Source organism: Arachis hypogaea, chromosome 11, assembly GCF_003086295.3.
Source record: "Arachis hypogaea cultivar Tifrunner chromosome 11, arahy.Tifrunner.gnm2.J5K5, whole genome shotgun sequence".
Taxonomy (NCBI): domain Eukaryota; kingdom Viridiplantae; phylum Streptophyta; class Magnoliopsida; order Fabales; family Fabaceae; genus Arachis; species Arachis hypogaea.
In genome coordinates, this window is record NC_092046.1 from 43,663,739 (window position 1) to 43,683,220 (window position 19,482).

At 39.1% G+C, this 19,482-nt stretch overlaps 2 non-coding genes across 2 annotated transcripts; one reads left to right on the plus strand and one right to left on the minus strand.

Annotated features, from left to right (window-relative positions):
• Positions 1 to 6,247: 6,247 nt before the first annotated feature.
• Positions 6,248 to 6,354, plus strand: LOC112725219 (small nucleolar RNA R71). The gene has a single exon (XR_003164341.1). It is a non-coding gene; the product is annotated as a small nucleolar RNA R71 (small nucleolar RNA).
• An 8,804-nt stretch (positions 6,355 to 15,158) lies between these two features.
• On the minus strand, positions 15,159 to 15,261 carry LOC112724908 (small nucleolar RNA R71). Its single transcript, XR_003164048.1, has one exon. It is a non-coding gene; the product is annotated as a small nucleolar RNA R71 (small nucleolar RNA).
• Between the last annotated feature and the right edge of the window lie 4,221 nt (positions 15,262 to 19,482).

Sequence of the window (19,482 nt, forward strand, 5' to 3'; positions counted from 1 at the left end):
TGACATTGTCACATGCTCGCGAGTACATGTGAAAAGCCAACAATGGAAAATAGCTAGTGCATATAAAGACAAGTGACTGCAAGGTGTTTATTGGCATGCCGGCAAAGGGCATGAGTAGCATAGACCAAGCAATACTTTGTAACAAACCATCACGTTTGTATTGACAATTAAATTCAATTAATACAATAGTAAAGGAAAATTGTGAAAAGCAAGCATTGAATAGTATAACAACATAGAGAAGTGCATAATGCCATTTGAGCTTTTTCACAAACACATAGCATGCATGGTGAAAAGGGTATAGAAAATATGAAGGTGAACATGCAAGCAATCCCTTAAATAGAATAAAAAAAATTGTCAAACAATTTGCAACAATCCACAAGCATATAATGAGGGATAATGACTCAAAAAATTTCTAACACCATGTAAAAAGGAGAAGAAAAAGAAAGAAAAATATGAAGAATGAAAAGAAAAAGAAAAGGAGAAGAAAATAACATATAAAATAAAAATAATGATAGAAAAAGAAAGAGGGAAGAAGAAAATAAAACCATGTTAATGGAGGTGAGAGAGATAGAGAGTGCAAGGTGAGATAGAAGGGGGAAGGGGGAAGGAAGAAATAAGGGGGTAAAAGAAAAACTAGGATTTGGAGGAGAGAAAGATAAGATAATTTGGCAATTTAGGTTGAGCTGTGCGGTGCATGTGACGCGGCCGCGTGGGGCACACGTTCGCGTGGATGCGCTTCAAGTATGGTGACGCGATCGCGTCGGTCACGCGGTCGCGTGACCCATGTTATGCGTCTGGCGCGAGTGCAGCCTCGCACCAGCACAACTCTCTGTTCAAATTAATTTATTTGCCAAAATTGGGGTGGCGCGATCGCGTGGGTCACGCGATCGCGTGAGTGTGCACCAGAAAACGGATGACGCGGCCGCGTCGGCCACGCGGTCGCGTGATAAGGATTGTGCTTCCTGCACCAATCCAGCATCACTCTCGCATAATATTTCCTTGTGCACCTTTTTACGTCGAAAACTTAGGGCACGCGACCGCGTGGGACATGCGGTCGCGTGGGAGGCCATGATTCCCATGCGACGCGAACGCGTCGGCGACACGGTCGCGTGGAAGGATTTGTGCCATTGGCACGCCTCCAGCCACACTCCAGTGTGACTTTCTGTTCTTTTTTATTTTTCTTTATTCTCCCTGTGATGCGGACGCGTCACTGATGCGATTGCGTCGCGTAGGAAAATTTTTTTTTTTTAATAAAAACATGTAAATGCAGATGCATGAAAGTACTAAGAGAGAGAAGAGTTATTGAATAGAAAAAACCAAAAATAAAGAAAAGAACGATCATACCATGGTGGGTTGTCTCCCACCTAGCACTTTGCTTTAACGTCCCTAAGTTGGATGCTCCACTAGCTCAATCCTCTGCCATGTGAGGATCTTCCAAGAGGAAGATCTCAAGCTCCTTGTTTCTCTGTACCTTCTCTCCATGGTATAGCTTCAGGCGTTGTCCATTAACCTTAATGAGTTCAGAGCTTGAGGGATGGCTTAGGTGATAAACTCCGTACGGTTCGGCCTTCTCTACTCTATATGGACCTTCCCATCTTGATCTCAACTTGCTTGGCATGAGCCTTAGTCGAGATTTGTAAAGGAGGACTAAATCCCCAGGTTGGAACTCTTTCTTCTTGATGTTTTGATCATGTACAGCCTTCATCTTTTCCTTGTATATTCTGGAGTTTTCATAGGCTTCTAGGAAGGTTCTCCAGTTCCTGCAGTTGCAACTTCCTTTCAGCTCCGGCTTTCTCAATTCCCATGTTGCACTCCTTAACTGCCCAAAAGGCTCTGTGTTCTACTTTAACTGGGAGATGACAAGCTTTTCTATAAACCAAGCGGAAAGGACTCATCCCAATGGGTGTCTTGTATGCTGTTCTGTATGCCCAGAGTGCATCTTGTAGCCTGGTGCTCCAGTCTTTTCTATGAGGCTTTACTATCTTTTGCAAGATACGCTTAATTTCTCTGTTTGACACCTCGGCTTGCCCATTAGTTTGGGGATGGTAAGCTGTTGCAACTTTATGAATTATTCCATGCTTCTTCATTAATCCTGTCAGTCTCCTGTTAGAAAAATGGGTGCCTTGATCGCTCACGATTGCTCGTGGTGATCCGAAGCGACATATAATATGGTTTCTCACAAAGGAAACAACAGTGTTAGCATCATCAGTGCGGGTAGGAATTGCTTCCACCCATTTGGAAACATAATCCACAGCTAACAATATATAAAAATATCCATTAGAATTTGGAAATGGACCCATGAAGTCAATGCCCCAAACATAAAAAATTTCACAGAAAAGCATAATTTGTTGAGGCATCTCATCCCTCCTGGATATATTACCAAATTTCTGGCATGGGAGACAAGATTTACAAAATTCAGCAGCGTCTCGAAAAAGGGTAGGCCACCAGAATCCACAGTCTAAGATCTTTCTAGCTGTCCTTTGAGGACCAAAATGTCCTCCACTCTCAGATGAGTGACAGGCCTCTAAAATAGACTGGAATTCTGATTGAGGCCCACAACGTCTAATTACTTGATCAGTGCCACATCTCCATAAATATGGGTCATCCCATATATAATATTTAGACTCGCTTTTCAGCTTGTCTCTTTGATGCTTAGAAAAATTTGGAGGAAATGTGCGGCTAACTAAGTAATTAGCAACAGGTGCATACCAAGGGACTACCTCAGATACTGCTTGCAGGTTATCAAAAGGAAAATTATCATCTATAGGAGTAGAATCATCCTTAATATGCTCTAGGCGACTCAAGTGGTCTGCCACTAAATTCTGATTACCACTCCTATCCTTTATTTCTAAATCAAATTCTTGTAACAGCAGTATCCAACGTATAAGTCTTGGTTTGGACTCCTTTTTAGCTAATAGATACTTTAAAGCTGCATGGTCCGAATACACTACTACTCTAGTACCAAGTAAATAAGCTCGGAATTTATCCAGAGCAAAAACAATAGCAAGAAGCTCTTTCTCAGTAGTAGTATAATTGGACTGGGCAATGTCTAAAGTCTTAGATGCATAAGAAATAATGAAAGGATCCTTACCTTCGCGCTGAGCCAGCGCTTCTCCTACTGCATGGTTGGAAGCATCGCACATGATTTCAAATGGCTAGCTCCAGTCTGGTCCTCTCACAATTGGGGCTTGAGTCAGAGCAGTCTTCAGCTTATCAAACACTTATTTACAATCCTCACTGAACTCGAACTCAATATCCTTCTGCAGTAATCTAGATAAGGGAAGTGCGACCTTACTAAAGTCCTTAATAAATCGCCTGTAAAAACCTGCATGGCCAAGGAACGAACGGACTTCCCTCACAGAAGAGGGGTAAGGTAAACTAGAAATAACATTCACCTTTGCTGGGTCTACAGAAATGCCATTATTAGATACCACATGTCCTAATACAATTCCTTGTTTTACCATAAAGTGACATTTTTCGAAATTTAATACAAGGTTTGTATTAATACATCTATCTAATACTCTAGATAATCCATCTAAGCAAAGGCTAAAAGAATCACCATAAACTCTAAAATCATCCATAAAAACTTCCATACAGTCCTCAATAAGATCAGAGAAAAGACTCATCATGCACCTTTGGAAAGTAGCTGGTGCATTGCACAAGCCAAAGGGCATTCTCTTATAAGCATAAGTCCCAAAAGGACATGTAAAAGTAGTCTTTTCCTGATCTTCAGGAGCTATATGAATCTGGAAATAACCTGTGTATCCATCTAAAAAGCAATAATGTGATTTACCTGACAGGCGATCCATCATTTGATCAATGAATGGAAGTGGGTAGTGATCCTTACGGGTAGCTTGGTTGAGACGCTTGTAATCAATGCAGACTCTCCAAGCATTCTGAACTCTAATTGCTATGAGCTCTCCATGCTCATTCTTTACTGTAGTGACTCCAGATTTCTTGGGCACCACTTGTACTGGGCTTACCCATTCACTGTCTGAAATGGGATATATGATACCGGCTTCCAATAGTCTGGTCACTTCCTTTTTGACAACTTCCAAGATAGTGGGATTCAATCTTCTTTGGGGTTGATGGACAGGTCTTGCTCCCTCTTCTAAAAATATTTTGTGCTCACATACTTGAGGGTTGATGCCTACTATGTCTGCCAAGCTCCACCCAATTGCCTTCTTATGCTTTCTCAGCACATCAAGTAACTGCTCTTCTTGTTGAGAAGTAAGTTCCCTTGCAATGATAACTGGAAACCTCTGTTCATCTTCGAGATAGGCATATTTGAGATGCGGAGGGAGGGGTTTCAATTCTAACTTTTGATCATGGGCAGGCTCTGGATTATCTGGAGCTTGTGAAAATGACGAAGTGCCCTCATTGTCAGTTAAGAGGGTCCCCACACTTGGATCTTGTCTAGTGTGCCTCTCTTCAAACTCTTCCTTGTGAACTTCAGCTACACTTTCATCTATGACATCACACTGGAAGATGGAACGATCTTCTGGGGTTTTGTCAATGACTCCATTCAGATTAAAGATTACTATGCGGCCATCTATTTCAAAGGAGTATGTTCCTGAAAAGGCATCCAATTTGAATTTTGATGTCTTCAGGAATGGTCTTCCAAGTAGAATTGATGATGGCTTATCTGAATCATTATGGGGCATCTCCAAGATATAAAAATCAGTGGGAAATGTAAGTCCTTTAATGTTCACCAAAACATCTTCAGCAACTCCAGCCACTGTAATAATGCTTTTATCTGCTAACACAAAACGAGCTGCCAACCTTTTTAAGGGAGGGAGCCTCAAAATATCATATATAGACAAAGGCATTATACTGACACATGCTCCTAAATCACACATGCAATCATAAATTACTACACCACCAATAGTACAACTAACTATACAAGGACTTGGATCACTACATTTTTCAGGTAATCCTCCCTTTAAAGCAGATATAGAACTACCTAAAGGAATAGTTTCTAATTCATTAATTTTGTCTTTATGGATACATAAGTCTTTTAGAAACTTTGCATATTTAGGTACCTGCTGAATAACATCAAAAAGAGGAACAGTTACCTCAACCTTTTTGAATATTTCTACCGTTTTGGGGTCAGGTTCCAGCTGCTTCCTGGGCTTCCTTGCAAGTTGTGGAAATGGAATAGGAGCGATGTCTTCTGTGGTGTCTGCGCCTTTTTGGTGCTTCCTCCTGTGGTTGAGCTATTTCTTCTTCAGCTATGTCCTGTATGTCCTCTTCCTCTTCAACATCTTCTATTTCTACCACCTCTTCAGCTGAGGTGTGTTCTGGTGGGCTTGGTTCCTCCTGACTCCTCTCCTGTAGTGTAGTTCCAGACCTTAGGGTGATGGCATTAATGCCTCCCTTTGGATTGGGTAATGGTTGAGAGGGGATTCTAGTGGAGCTTGAAGGTTGGTTACTGGAATTTTGCGTTGATCAAAGCTGTGGCATAAGAGCTTGCAAAGTAGAGGTGAGACCATTCAGACTGGCGTTAATATTATTCATGTTATTTTCCATGGTCTGTTGTCTTCGCTCAAAAGATTGTAGTAGCTCTTCATTAGGAGATAAAGAAGAATGAGTAAATTGAGAGGTCTACTGTTGATTGTTCTGTGGTCCTTGGTTTTGCCTCAGGTGAGGTGCTCTGTAAGGTTGATTCTGCTGCCTGTTGTTGTTATTATTCCACCTCTGATTTCCCTGATTATCTCTGCCTCCTCTGTTATTGTTGTCCCTCCAATTCTGGTTAGAATTGTCCTGCCATCCATGGTTATTACTTCCACTTTGATTGTACCCTTGGTTGGGGCGGTCATAGAAGTTATGAGTGGATGCCACCATGTTGTCTTCTTGTTGGAGTTGCGGGCATTCATCAGTGTAATGGCTGTAATCAGCACAGATTCCGTAAATTCTTTGCGGGACTAGTTGTTAGTTTTGCTGTGGTGGAGGAGCTTGCTGAGCTTGTTGTTGATTCAATTGCATCTGCTTCAGCAAGTTGGTCATCTCACATATACTCTGAGCTAGAGCAGCAGTCTCTCTATTAGAGGATACTTCTGCAACGACTTTTGAACGGCCTTGCTTTTGCCTGTGGTTCCTAGTAGATTCAGCTAAATCACTGATCAATTGCCAAGCCTCATCGGTGGTTTTGTACTTCTTCATAGACCCATTGCTAGCACTTTCCAATGTGGTCTTATCTTGGGGCCTCATGCCCTGTGTGATATAGCTAAGTAACACTATCTTGTCAATCCTGTGGTGGGGGCATGCTTCCAGAAGATTATTGAAGTGCTCCCAGTATTCAAAGAGAGTTTCATTGCCATCCTGAACAATTGTGGAAATATCCTTCCTCAGTTTATCAGTAACTTCAGATGGAAAGAATTTCTCCAAAAAATCCTTTCTGAGCGTATCCCAGTTGGATACATTTGCCAGAGGTTGAGTGTAGTACCACTCTCTTGCTTTTCCCTCGAGAGAAAACGGGAAAGCTTTCAGCAAAATTGAAGTTTCATCAGTACCATCACGCCTGACAGTAGAACAGGCTGCCTGGAAATCTCTCAAGTGCTTGATAGGCTCTTGAGCAGGTAGGCCATGAAACTTGGACATCAAATTTAGCAGTGCAGTCTTTATTTCAAATATAGCTACCGTTGGATGATGCGCTTGAAACGGTTGCATTGTAAAATCAGGGGCTCCTTCCTCCTGGATGGTAACTCTCCTAGCTGCCATGTCTTCTGCACGTAAGACAACCGAATCAGTAGAACGGGGGCTGGTTTCTTCCTCAAGTTCACTCTCAGATCCGCCCTCAGAGCGGACTAACCGACGATGTTCTCGCCTTATTCGTGAAATAGTCCTTTCAATTTCAGGATCGAATATTAGCAAGCGCGGATCAAGAAGTGAACGCGTCATTTGATGGAAGAAACATGCAGCTCATAGTAGCAAAATAAAATAAAATGCAAATAAATAAATTCTAATTAATAACTTTAGCACTCTATTGTAACTCCCCGGCAACGGCGCCAAAAATTGATGAGGGGCAGAAGTTGGCGAATTAAAAATTATTAAAATAGTTACGTTGCAAGTATAGTTCTTAACTCACCGAAAATCTGCCTATCAATTTAGAAATATGTCACAGAGAGTTTAAATTAAAAATTACTGGGAGTTGGAGTCCCAGGTCGTCTCCCAACGAGTTGCAGAAAAGTGTGCTATTTTATTAATCAGATGTTACAAGAAGTTGAGTTAAGTAGAGGGAAAATTAAAAAGAGGAAATTTAAATAATATGAATAAAAGCCTTGACTGGGAGTTGATTAGTTGGAATCTCTATTATTGATGGGAAGATTTCAAGATTAATTTATAATTAATAGTTGTTCTGTTTAGTTATCCCTTACTAGGTAAAGGAAAGTCAAACAAGTTGGAATGCTAGATCTGTTCACGAGTTGCAACCCACTTAGTTCAAAGGGATTGGTGTTAGTGATTAGATAACAATCCAACAGTTAACCCAATTACAATTTTTCTTTCAATCCTTCCAACTCAAGAGTTCATTTCAATCAACTCCCCATCAAGTGAAGGAACTACTCACTCATTGCAAATAATAAATCCATAACACATGAAAGGGAATTAAAAGAAGACATGATTATTGGAATGGAAAATAAATTAAAATGGAAGAATTAATCCTTGTATTAATTAATCATAAAAGTATTCAGATGACAAAATTGAACAAAGCAAGGAACATGGAAGAATAAAACCAAGTTAAGAGAACGAACTAGAATGACGAGGTCTTGATGAGGAAAAATAACTCTTCTCAATGTTCCAATGCTAAGATCAATTCCAAAAGTAAAATTCTAAAACCTAGAGAGAAAAACCTAGAGGAGAAAAAACTAGATCTAAAACTGTTTTTTTTTTAACTGTCTAGAATGAATGTTCTCTTTTGTTTCTGCAAAGTCTCTGGCTCTAGTCTGTTGTTCCGGGCCAAAAACTGGGTCGAAATAAGGTCCAAAATCGCCCCCAGTGAAGTCTGCAGATTATGCAGATCACACATGTCACGCGATCGCGTCATCCATGCGGACGCGTCATTCGTGCTTTTCCTGGCCACGCGTTCGCGTCGTCCACGCTACCGCGGCGGCTGAGCTTTTCCAATCCGTGCGGCCGCGTGAGCTATGCGGCCGCGTCACTGCAATTTGCTCTCCTTCCCGCGGTCGCGTGAGCCATGCGACCGCCTCACTTCTCGCTGGTTATCTCCTTAAATTCTTGTGTTCCTTCCATTTTTGCTAGCTTCCTTTCCAATCTCCAACTCATTCATGCCCTATAAAGTCTGAAACACTCAACACACAGATCACGGCATCGAATGGAATAAAGGAGAATTAAAAATACATAATTAAAGTCTCTAGGAAGCAGTTTTCAAACATGTTATAAATTCAGGAAGGGATTATAATTTCATGCTAATTTAATGAATAAGTGGGTAAGGATCATGATAAAACCACACAATTAAACACAATATAAATCATAAAATAGTGGTTTATCAAGCAACCAGCTGACAACCATGGTGAATTCATAGCGGCCATGGCTAATTTAGCAAATACCATGGAGGCTAATACTGCTGCGACTCTGCAAGCTATGCAGCGGTTAGGCCAACCGGCTGGAAACGGAAATGGCAATGGGAATGGAGAAGGGAATGCAAATGACAATGCTGAGGGAAACGGCGATAACACAGGTGGTGTTCTGATGACCTTGGTGACGTTTCTCAAGGTTCATCCACCAACTTTCCGAGGATCCACTAATCCTACTGAAGTGGACCACTGGTTCCAGGCTATGGGGTGTGCTTTACAGGCTCAGCATGTTCCCATCAATCAAAACGTCGAGTTCGTCGCTTATCAGTTACTGGGAGAGGTGATGAATCCATATTTGATGATGAGTTTTGGTTAGAATTGAATGGATTTTCATCACATAAACTTGCACGTATTCCCTTAAATAGCATGCTTTTGAACTTTCCTCCCAAATTGCGCTTGATTATGAAAATATGCTCTTTTGTACCTAATTTAATCTATTTTATTCTATTTGCCTTCCATTCGATGCCTTGATGTTGTTTATGAGTGATTTCAGGTGTTTAAGGTAGGAATGGGTTGGAGAAAATGGAAGAAGAGCATGCAAAGTGGAGGAAACATGAAGAATCAAAGGAGATGAGTTCAGAGACGTGTGCGTGCACACGGCTACTTGTGCGTACGCACAGCTGCCCAATCAGAGCGCGTAGATCGTTTCGAGCACGTCGCACGTCTAACCAGGCATCGCCTAGTGTGCGTGCGCACAGCTACTTGTGCGTACGCACAGGAAGGGATTTTTCGCAAAGTGTGCGGATGCACGCATCTGTGCGTCCGCACAGGTGTCCGCACATGACTTCATTAAAATGGCACATGACTCACGATTTGGGGGCTTTGGAGGCCCATTTCTGAAGTCTTTTGGCTCATATTGGAAGGAAAAATGAAGGGGAGAACATAGCATATCGTTAGTATAGTTTAGGAGTAGTGGTAGGAAGCTTTTAGTTTAGTTTTTCTCTAAGTTTTTCATCATCTCTATTAAAGTTTATATTAGGGTTTTACATTCAAGTGCCATTTCCATTTTTTGATCTTGGATTTTGCTAGCTTTCATCGTAAGTATTCTCTTGTTATTACTCTTTATAGTTACATTGTCATTACTCTTTCTTCTAATTCAAGTTATAGTTCAATTTTACTTCTCTCTTGCAATTTCAATTTCTTGTTGATGAATTGGATGTTTGATGTTTGTTTCATGCTTTCTTGTGTTATTCTTGTTGATTGAGATCAATTGTTGCTTTTAGTTTCAAGCCTTTTCTCATTTTCTCTATGTTTAAGGTTTTTGCCCACCAAGTATTTGACAAAATGTCAAACATGGTTTTAGGCTAAATTTTTGGTTCTTGGCTTGGGTAAAGTGAGCAATTGGGTTTCTAGAGTTGGAATGTCCAACATTTAGTTTCAATTCTTGGATTGTTAATTGTTTTTTTTTTCCATTAACGTTAATTTGTTGCTAAGGCAATTAGCAAGCAATTTAGGATTTGTGGGTTGAGAACACTTATGCTCATTTAACTTACTTTCCGATGTGAGGGTTGATCAAGTGAGACTAATCCATCATGATTGTCATAGTTGTGGTTCCAACAAGGAAAGGACCCTTAGCTCACTCCAAGCCAAGACTCTTTTTGATGTTTTCAATCTTTCATACACTTCTATGTTAATCTCTTTTATACTTTTCTTGTTTATATTACATAGTCGGGTCTTTAATTTCTTCATTAGTTCAATCGTTACAATTTTGCATGTTCTTTTATTGCTTTATATGTTCATTTCTTCATTGACAACCCCTTGATCACTACAATCGGAATTGCACACTCATTGTTCTAAAGTACTCCTTGGGAGATGACTCGGGAGTCAAATACTCCCAGTTTTGAATTGGTTTTACTTGTGACTATCTTTTGGATTAACAATTTGTTTGATGGCCAATTTGTTGGGTTAGGACTATACTTACAACGCTAATTCCATTTTGATAATCAAGTTTATAACCCGTGCATTTGGGTGTTGTCAAGAGGCCTAGCCCTGGTGGCAAGCAGAGTGTCGCTTGCTACAGCTTCAGAATGCTGACATTCTGTGGGAGGTGTTCCAAACGGCCTTTTATAAGAAATATTTCCCTGAGTCTGCAAGGGAAGCAAAGGAGATGGAACTAATACAGCTGAAGCAAGGTTCCCTATCTGTGGCGGACTACACCAAAAAGTTTGAGGAGCTCTGTAGGTTTTCTAGGGTATGTCAGGGTGCCCCGGAGGCTTATGAGAGTTGGAAGTGCATTAAGTACCAGAGAAGTTTAAAGGATAGCATTATGACTGCTGTGGTGCCTATGGAGATTTGTGTCTTCTCCGACTTGGTGAACAAGGCGAGAGTGGTGGAAGAGTATGCCAAGACGGTAGCTTTGTCCAAGGAAAATCATGGAGGGACCTTTAGTCGGGGGCGTAGTGATGAGCGGATAATTTATACCCTTTTTGGCATTGTTTTTACATAGTTTTTAGTATGTTTTAGTTACATTTTATTATATTTTTAATAGTTTTTATTCAAAAATAAAATTTCTGGACTTTACTACGAGTTTGTGTATTTTTTTGTGATTTCAGGTATTTTCTAGCTGAAATTGAGGGACTTGAGCAAAAATCTGATTCAGAGGCTAAAAAAGGACTGCAGATGCTGTTGGATTCTGACCCTCCTTCACTCGAAGTGGATTTTCTGGAGCTACAGAAGCCCAATTGATGTGCTCTCAATTGAGTTTGAAAGTAGACATCCTGGGCTTTCCGGAAATATATAATAGTCCATACTTTTTTTGAGCTTTGATGGCCCAAACTGGCGTCCAAAGCCAGCCTAAAACTTCCTGGCGTAAAACGACCAAACTGGCACCAGAATTGGAGTTAAACGCCCAAACTGGCGTTTAACTCCAAGAATAGCCTATGCACGAAAAAGCTTCAATGCTCAGCCCAAGCACACACCAAGTGGGCCCCGGAAGTGGATTTCTGCACTATCTGCACTTAGTTACTCATTTTCTGTAAACCCTAGTTACTAGTTTAGTATAAAAACTACTTTTAGAGATTTATTTTAGGATCTTTTGGAACATCTTTACATCTCTGGAAGTTTAGTCCTTAGACCTTTGGCATGGAGGCTGGCCTCACGGCCATGCCTAGACCTTTTTCACTTATGTATTTTCAACGGTGGAGTTTCTACACCCCATAGATTAAGGTGTGGAGCTCTGCTGTTCTTCATGAATTAATACAAGTACTATTATTTTTCTTTCAACTCACGCCTACTTCTTCTCCAAGATATACTCTCGTACTTAATTCAGTTAAGTCAGAATGAAGAGGTGACCCGTGACAATCACCCAATCTTCGTTACTCGCTTAGCCAAGATGCGCGTGCCTGACAACCACAAAGCGGTCTACATGATGTTCAACGTAGTCATTCGACGACAGCTGGAGTATATTCTCTTGGGTATCTAATACACAGACCGAGTCCATGAGATTAGTATCTTCATGGTATAGGCTAGAATCATTGGCAGTATTCCTGAGATCCGGAAAGTCTAAACCTTGTCTGTGGTATTCCGTGTAGGATTTGGGAAGGGATGACTGTGATGAGCTTCAAACCTGTGAATGTTGGGCACAGTGATAGTGTGCAAAAAGATCAATGGATCCTATTCCGACGCTAGCGGAAACCGACAGATGATTAGCCATGCGGTAGCTGTACTTGGTATTTTTCATCTGAGACGAGAAATCTGACAGTTGATTAGCCGTGCAGAAACCGTAGAGGACCATTTTCACTGAGAGAATCTTACAGCTTGCCATGGAAGGGAGCACACATGATTGGAAGAAAGCAGTAGGAAAGCAGAGGTTCAGAAGCAACAAAGCATCTCCAGACGCTTATCTGAAATTCCCACCAATGAATTACATAAGTAACTTTATTTTATTTTATGTTTTATTTATATTTTAATTATCAAAACCTCATAACCATTTGAATCCGCCTGACTGAGATTTACAAGATGACCATATCTTGCTTCAAGCCGACAATCTCTGTGGGATCGACCTTTACTCACGTAAGGTTTATTACTTGGATGGCCCAGTGCACTTGCTGGTTAGTTGTGCGGAGATGTGAAAAGTGTGAATCACGATTTTCGCCCACCAAGTTTTTGGCGCCGTTACCGGGGTTGTTCGAGTTTGGACAATTGACGGTTCATCTTGTTGCTTAGATTGGGTAATTTTATTTTATGTTTAAGCTTTTTATTTTTAATTTTCGAAAAATTCAAAAATAATAATAAAATTTTCTTCAGAATTTTTAAGAATGAATTCTAGAGCTTCATGAGATATGGTGAAACCTGCCTGGCTGTTAAGCCATGTTTAATCTTTTGGACCGAGGTTTCCACCTTCCATTGTAAAAAGGACATGCTTGTATGTGTTATGTTAAAGCTTGGCTGGCCACTTGGCCATGTCTAATTCTTTTGGACCGGAGCCTTAGAATCACATTGCATGAGCCTTTGGATTCTCATTCATAATTCTATGCTGAAGCTTGGCTGGCCATTGGCCATGTCTAATCTTTTGGACCGAAGCTTTAGACTAACATTACAGGAATCCTGGAATTCTTATTAAACATTTTGAATTTCTTTATTTTCCTTTTCTAAAATAATTTTCGAAAAATAAAAAAAAAATTAATAGATCATAAAAACCAAAAAAATTTTGTGTTTCTTGTTTGAGTCTAGTGTCAAATTTTAAGTTTGGTGTCAATTGCATGCTTTTAAATTTTCGAAAATATATGCATTGTGTTCTTGTTTGATCTTCAAGTTGTTCTTGATGATTCTCTGTGTTTAATCTTGTGACTTTCTTGTTTTGTGTCTTTTCTTGTTTTTCATATGCATTTTCGAATTATTAGTGTCTAAAGTTTAAAAATTTTTAAGTTTGGTGTCTTGCATGTGTCTCTTTTCTTAAAAATTTTCAAAAATATGTTCTTGATGTTCATCATGATCTTCAAAGTGTCCTTCGTGTTCATCTTGGCATTCAAAGTGTTCTTGCATGCATTATTAGTTTTGATCTTAATTTCTTATGTCTTGTGTCTTTTTGTTGTTTTTCCCTTTCTCCATTAATTAAAAAAAATCAAAAAATATCTTTCCCTTATTCTCCTCATAAATTTCGAAATTTTGGGTTGACTTAGTCAAAAATTTTCAAAATTTGGTTGTTTCTTAATAGTCAAGTGAAAATTTCAATTTCAAAATCCTATCTTTTTAAATCTTTTTTTTTAAATCAAATCTTTTTCAATTTTCTTTCATATTTTTTGAAGATTTTAAAATTAATTTTCAAAATCTTTCTCTTACTTTTTATTTCATATTTTCGAAATTATCACTACAAATTAATGTTTAGATTCAAAAAAAATTTTCAAGTTGTTACTTGCCTATTAAGAAAGGATCAATCTTTAAATTCTATAATCATATCTTTTTGTTTCTTGTTAGTCAAGTAATCAACTTTAATTTCAAAAATCAAATCTTTTTAATTCCCTTTTCAAATCTTTTTCAAAATAGATTTCAATCATATCTTTTTCAAAAATTTAATTTCAAAATCTTCTTCTAACTTCTTATCTTTTCAAACTTTATTTTCAAATCTTTTTTAATTAACTACTTGACTTTTTGCTTGATTTTGGAAAGTTTTCTATTTCAATCATATCTTTTTCAAAACCACCTAACTACTTTTCTCTTTCTAATTTTCAAAAATCACTAACAACTTTTCAAAATTCTTTTTAATTAACTAATTGTTTTAAATTCTAATTTTATTTTATTTTCCTTCTTAAATTCGAATTCTAACTAATAATTAAAATAAAAATAAAAATATTTTTTTCTTTTGAATTAATTTTTGAATACTCTCTCTCTTATCTCTTTCTATTTATTTATTTATTTACCAACACTTCTCTTCTTCTTATAATTCGAACCCTCTCCCTCTCTCTGTGTTCAAATTCTTCTTCTCCCTTCTTCATTATATTTCTTCTATTCTTCTACTTACATAAGAATCTCTATACTGTGACATAGAGGATTCCTATTCTTTTCTGTTATCTTCTTTTTCATATGAGCAGGAACAAGGATAAGAACATTCTTGTTGAAGCTAATCCCGAACCTGAAAGGACTCTGAAGAGGAAGCTAAGAGAAGCTAAAACACAACACTCTGGAGAGGACCTAACAAAAATTTTCGAAAAAGAAGTAGTTATGGCAGCCGAAAATAACAACAATGGTGGAGATGCAAGGAAGATGCTTGGTGACTTTACTGCACCCACTTTTAACTTCTATGGAAGAAGCATCTCAATTCCTGCAATTGGAGCAAACAAGTTTGAGCTTAAGCCTCAATTAGTTTCTCTAATGCAGCAGAATTGCAAGTTTCATAGACTTCCATTGGAAGATCCTCATCAGTTCTTAGCTGAATTCTTGCAAATCTGTGACACTGTTAAGACCAATGGGGTTAATCCTGAGGTCTACAGACTTATGCTTTTCCCCTTTGCTGTAAGAGACAGAGCTAGGACATGGTTGGACTCACAACCTAAAGAAAGCCTGAACTCTTGGGAAAGTTTGGTCAATGCCTTCTTGGCCAAATTTTTTCCACCTCAAAAGTTGAGCAAGCTTAGAGTGGAAGTATAAACCTTCAGACAGAAGAAAGGTGAATCCCTCTATGAAGCTTGGGAAAGATACAAGAAATTGATCAGAAGGTGTCCTTCTGCATTCTTTCAGAATGGAGCATCCTATGTATTTTATATGATAGTCTGTCTAAATTATCCAATATGTCATTGGACCACTCTGCTGGTGGATCTCTTCATCTGAAGAAGACACCTACAGAAGCCCAGGAACTCATGGTTGCAAATAACCAATTCATGTACACTTCTGAAAGAAATCCTGTGAATAGTGGGACAACTCAGAAGAAAGGAGTTCTTGAGATTGATACTCTGAATGCAATATTGGCTCAGAATAAAATATTGACTTAGCAAGTCAATATGATTTCTCAGAGTCTGACTGGAATGCAAGCTGCATCTGATAGTACTAAAGAAGCTTCCCCTGAAGAAGAAGCTTATGACCCTGAGAACCCTGCAATGGAATAGGTGAATTACATGGGAGAATCCTATGTAAACACCTATAATCCTTCATGGAGGAATCATCCTAATTTCTCATGGAAGGATCAGTAGAAGCCTAATCAAAGCTTCAATAATAATAATGATGGGAGAAACATGTTTGGCAATAGCAAACCTTTTTCATCATCTTCTGAGCAACAGACAGAGAATTCTAAGCAGAGCCTCTTTGACTTAGCAACTATAGTCTCTGATCTATCTAAGACCACTCATAGTTTCATGACTGAAACAAGGTCCTCCATTAGAAATTTGGAGGCACAAGTGGGTCAGCTGAGTAAAAGAGTTACTAAAATCCCTCCTAGTACTCTCCCAAGCAATACAGAAGAGAATCCAAAAAGAGAGTGCAAGGCCATCAACATGTTCAACATGGCCGAACCTATAGAGGAGGGAAAGGCAGTGATTTCTACTGAAAAAGACCTCAATGGACGTCCACTGACCACTAAGGAGTTCCCTAAAGAGGAACCAAAGGAATCTGAGGCTCATACAGAGACCATAGAGATTCCACTGAACTTACTATTGCCATTCATGAGCTCTAATGAGTATTCTTCCTCTGAAGAGGATGAAGATATTATTGAAGAGCAAGTTGCTCAGTATCTAGGAGCAATCATGAAGCTGAATGCTAAGTTATTTGGTAATGAGACTTGAGAGGATGAACCTCCATTGCTCATCAATGAACTGAATACCTTGGTTCAACAGAAATTACCTCAGAAGAAATCGGATCCCAGAAAGTTCTTAATACCTTGCATCATAAGCACCATGATCTTTAAGAAGGCTCTGTGTGACCTTGGTTCAAGTATAAACCTCATGCCACTCTCTGTAACGGAGAAACTAGGGATCTTTAAGGTACAAGCTGCAAGAATCTCACTAGAGATGGCAGACAATTCAAAGAAACATGCTTATAGACTTGTAGAGGATGTCTTAGTAAAGGTTGAAGGCTTTTACATCCCTGCTGATTTCATAATCCTAGACACTAGGAAGGATGAAGATGAATCCATCATCCTTGGAAGACCCTTCCTAGCCACAGCAAGAGCTGTGATTGATGTGGATAGAGGAGAGTTAGTCCTTTAATTGAATGAGGACTACCTTGTGTTTAAGGCTCAAGGATCTTCTTTTGTAACCATGGAGAGGAAGCATCAAAGGCTTCTCTCAGTACAGAGTCAAACAGAGCCCCCACACTCAACTTCTAAGTTTGGTGTTGGGAGGCCATCATCAAGCTCTAAGTATCTGTGAAGCTCTCTAAAGAGCTTACTGTCAAGCTATTGACATTAAAGAAGCGCTTATTGGAAGGCAACCTAATGATTATTTAATTATATTTATTTATATTCCATTGTCATTTTATGTTTTCTTTAGGTTGATGATCATGTGAAGTCATAAAAACAACTGCAGAATTAAAGCAAAATCAAAAACAGCATCAAAAATAGCACACCCTAGAGGACAGGCTTACTGGCGTTTAAACACCAGTAAGGATAGCAGAATGGGCGTTTAACGCCCAACCTGGCAGCATTCTGGGCGTTAAATGCCAGAATGGGCAGCACTTTGGGCGTTTAACGCCAGAAAAGGGTGTCTGGCATCTGGCTGGTGTTAAATGCCAGAAATGGGCAGCAGACTGGCATTTAACGCCAGAAAAGGTAGCAGAGCTAGCATTTAACGCCAGAATTGGCACACAGAGGGCGTTTGAATGCCAGAATGGTGCAGAGAGCAGAATTCCTTGACACATCAAGATCTGTGGACCCCACAGGATCCCCACCTACCCCGCTTCTTCTTCTCTCCTCTTCACATCAATACCTCTTCCCCAAACACCATTCACCTATCAAATCCTACCCTCTTCCCCATATCCTCTTCACCACTCACATCCATCCATCATAAACCCCCTACCTCACCATTCAAATTCAAACCATTTTCCTCCCAAACCTACCCAATCTCACACGGATTCCCTCTCTCCCCTACCCTATAAATACCCCTCCTTACTACCTTCACTTTCATACATCACAAACAATTTTTCCCCCTTGGACGAAACCCACACTACCCTCCATCTCCTCTATTTCTTCTTCTTCTACTCTTTTCTTTCTTCTTTTGCTCGAGAACGAGCAAACCTTTTAAGTTTGGTGTGGAAAAAGCTCTATTTTTTTGTTTTTCCATAACCATTAATGGCACCTAAGGCCGGAAAAACCTCTAGGAAGAGAAAAGGAAAGGCAGTTACTTCCAACTCCGAGTCATGAGAGATGGAGAGATTCATCTCAAAAGCCCATCACTAAGAAAAGGATGGAGCAAACAAGAGAGCCCACTCATGGACCTCAACAAGAGCATGAGGAAATTCCTCATTAAGAAATCCCTGTGATGCCTTAAGGGATGCACTTTTCTCCACAAAACTATTGGAAGCAAATCAACACCTCCTTAGAAGAATTGAGTTCCAACATGGGACAACTAAGGATGGAGCACCAAGAGCACTCCATCATCCTCCATGAAATCAGAGAGGACCAAAGAGCCATGAGGGAGGAGCAAAAAAGGCAAGGAAGAGACATAGAGGAGCTCAAGCACTCCATAAGATCTTCAAGAGGAAGAACTAGCCGCCATCACTAAGGTGGACCCATTCTTTAATTTCCTTGTTTTTATTTTTCTGTTTTTTGAATTATATGCTTTATGTTTTGTCTATGTTTTTGTCTTTACAACATGATCATTAGTGTCTAGTGTCTATGTCTTAAAGCTATGAATGTCCTATGAATCCTTCACCTTTCTTAAATGAAAAATGTTTTTAATTGCAAAAGAACAAGAGGTACATAGATTTCGAATTCTATCTTGAAATTAGTTTAATTATTTTGATGTGGTGGCAATACTTTTTATTTTTTGAATGAATGCTTGAACAATGCATATTTTTGAATTTGTTGTTTATGAATGTTAAAATTGTTAGCTCTTGAAAGAATAATGAAACAAGGAGAAATATTATTGATAATCTGAAAAATCATAAAATTGATTCTTGAAGCAAGAAAAAGCAGTGAATAGAAAAAGCTTGCGAAAAAGAAAGAGAAATAAAGGGGGCGAAAAAATAAAGAAAAAAAAAGCTGCGAAAAAATATGAAAAAAATGGCGAAAAAAAAGAAAAAAAGAAAAAGAAAAAGCAAGCAGAAAAAGCCAATAGCCCTTTAAACCAAAAGGCAAGGGTAAAAAGGATCCAAGGCTTTGAACATTAATGGATAAGAGGGCACAAAGGAATAAAATCCTGGCCTAAGCGGCTAAATCAAGCTGTCCCTAACTATGTGCTTGTGGCGTGAAGGTGTCAAGTGAAAAGCTTGAGACTGAGCAGTTAAAGTCGTGGTCCAAAGTAAAAAGAGTGTGCTTAAGAGCTCTGGGAACCTCTAACTGGGGACTCTAGCAAAGCTGAGTCACAATCTGAAAAGGTTCACCCAGTTATGTGTTTGTGGCATTTATGTATCCGGTGGTAATATTGGAAAACAAAATGCTTAGAGTCACGGCCAAGACTCATAAAGTAGCTGTGTTCAAGAATCAACATACTGAACTAGGAGAATCAATAACACTATCTGAATTCTGAGTTCCTATGGATGCCATTCATTTTGAATTTCAAAGGATAAAATGAGATGACAAAACTGTTCAGAAGCAAAAAGGGCTACAAGTCCTGCTGATCTAATTGAAGCTAATCTTTATTGATATTTTTGAGATTTATTGTATTTTCTCTTCTTTTTATCCTATTTTGTTTTTAGTTGCTTGGGGACAAGCAACAATTTAAGTTTGGTGTTGTGATGAGCGGATAATTTATACCCTTTTTGGCATTATTTTTACATAGTTTTTAGTATGTTTTAGTTACTT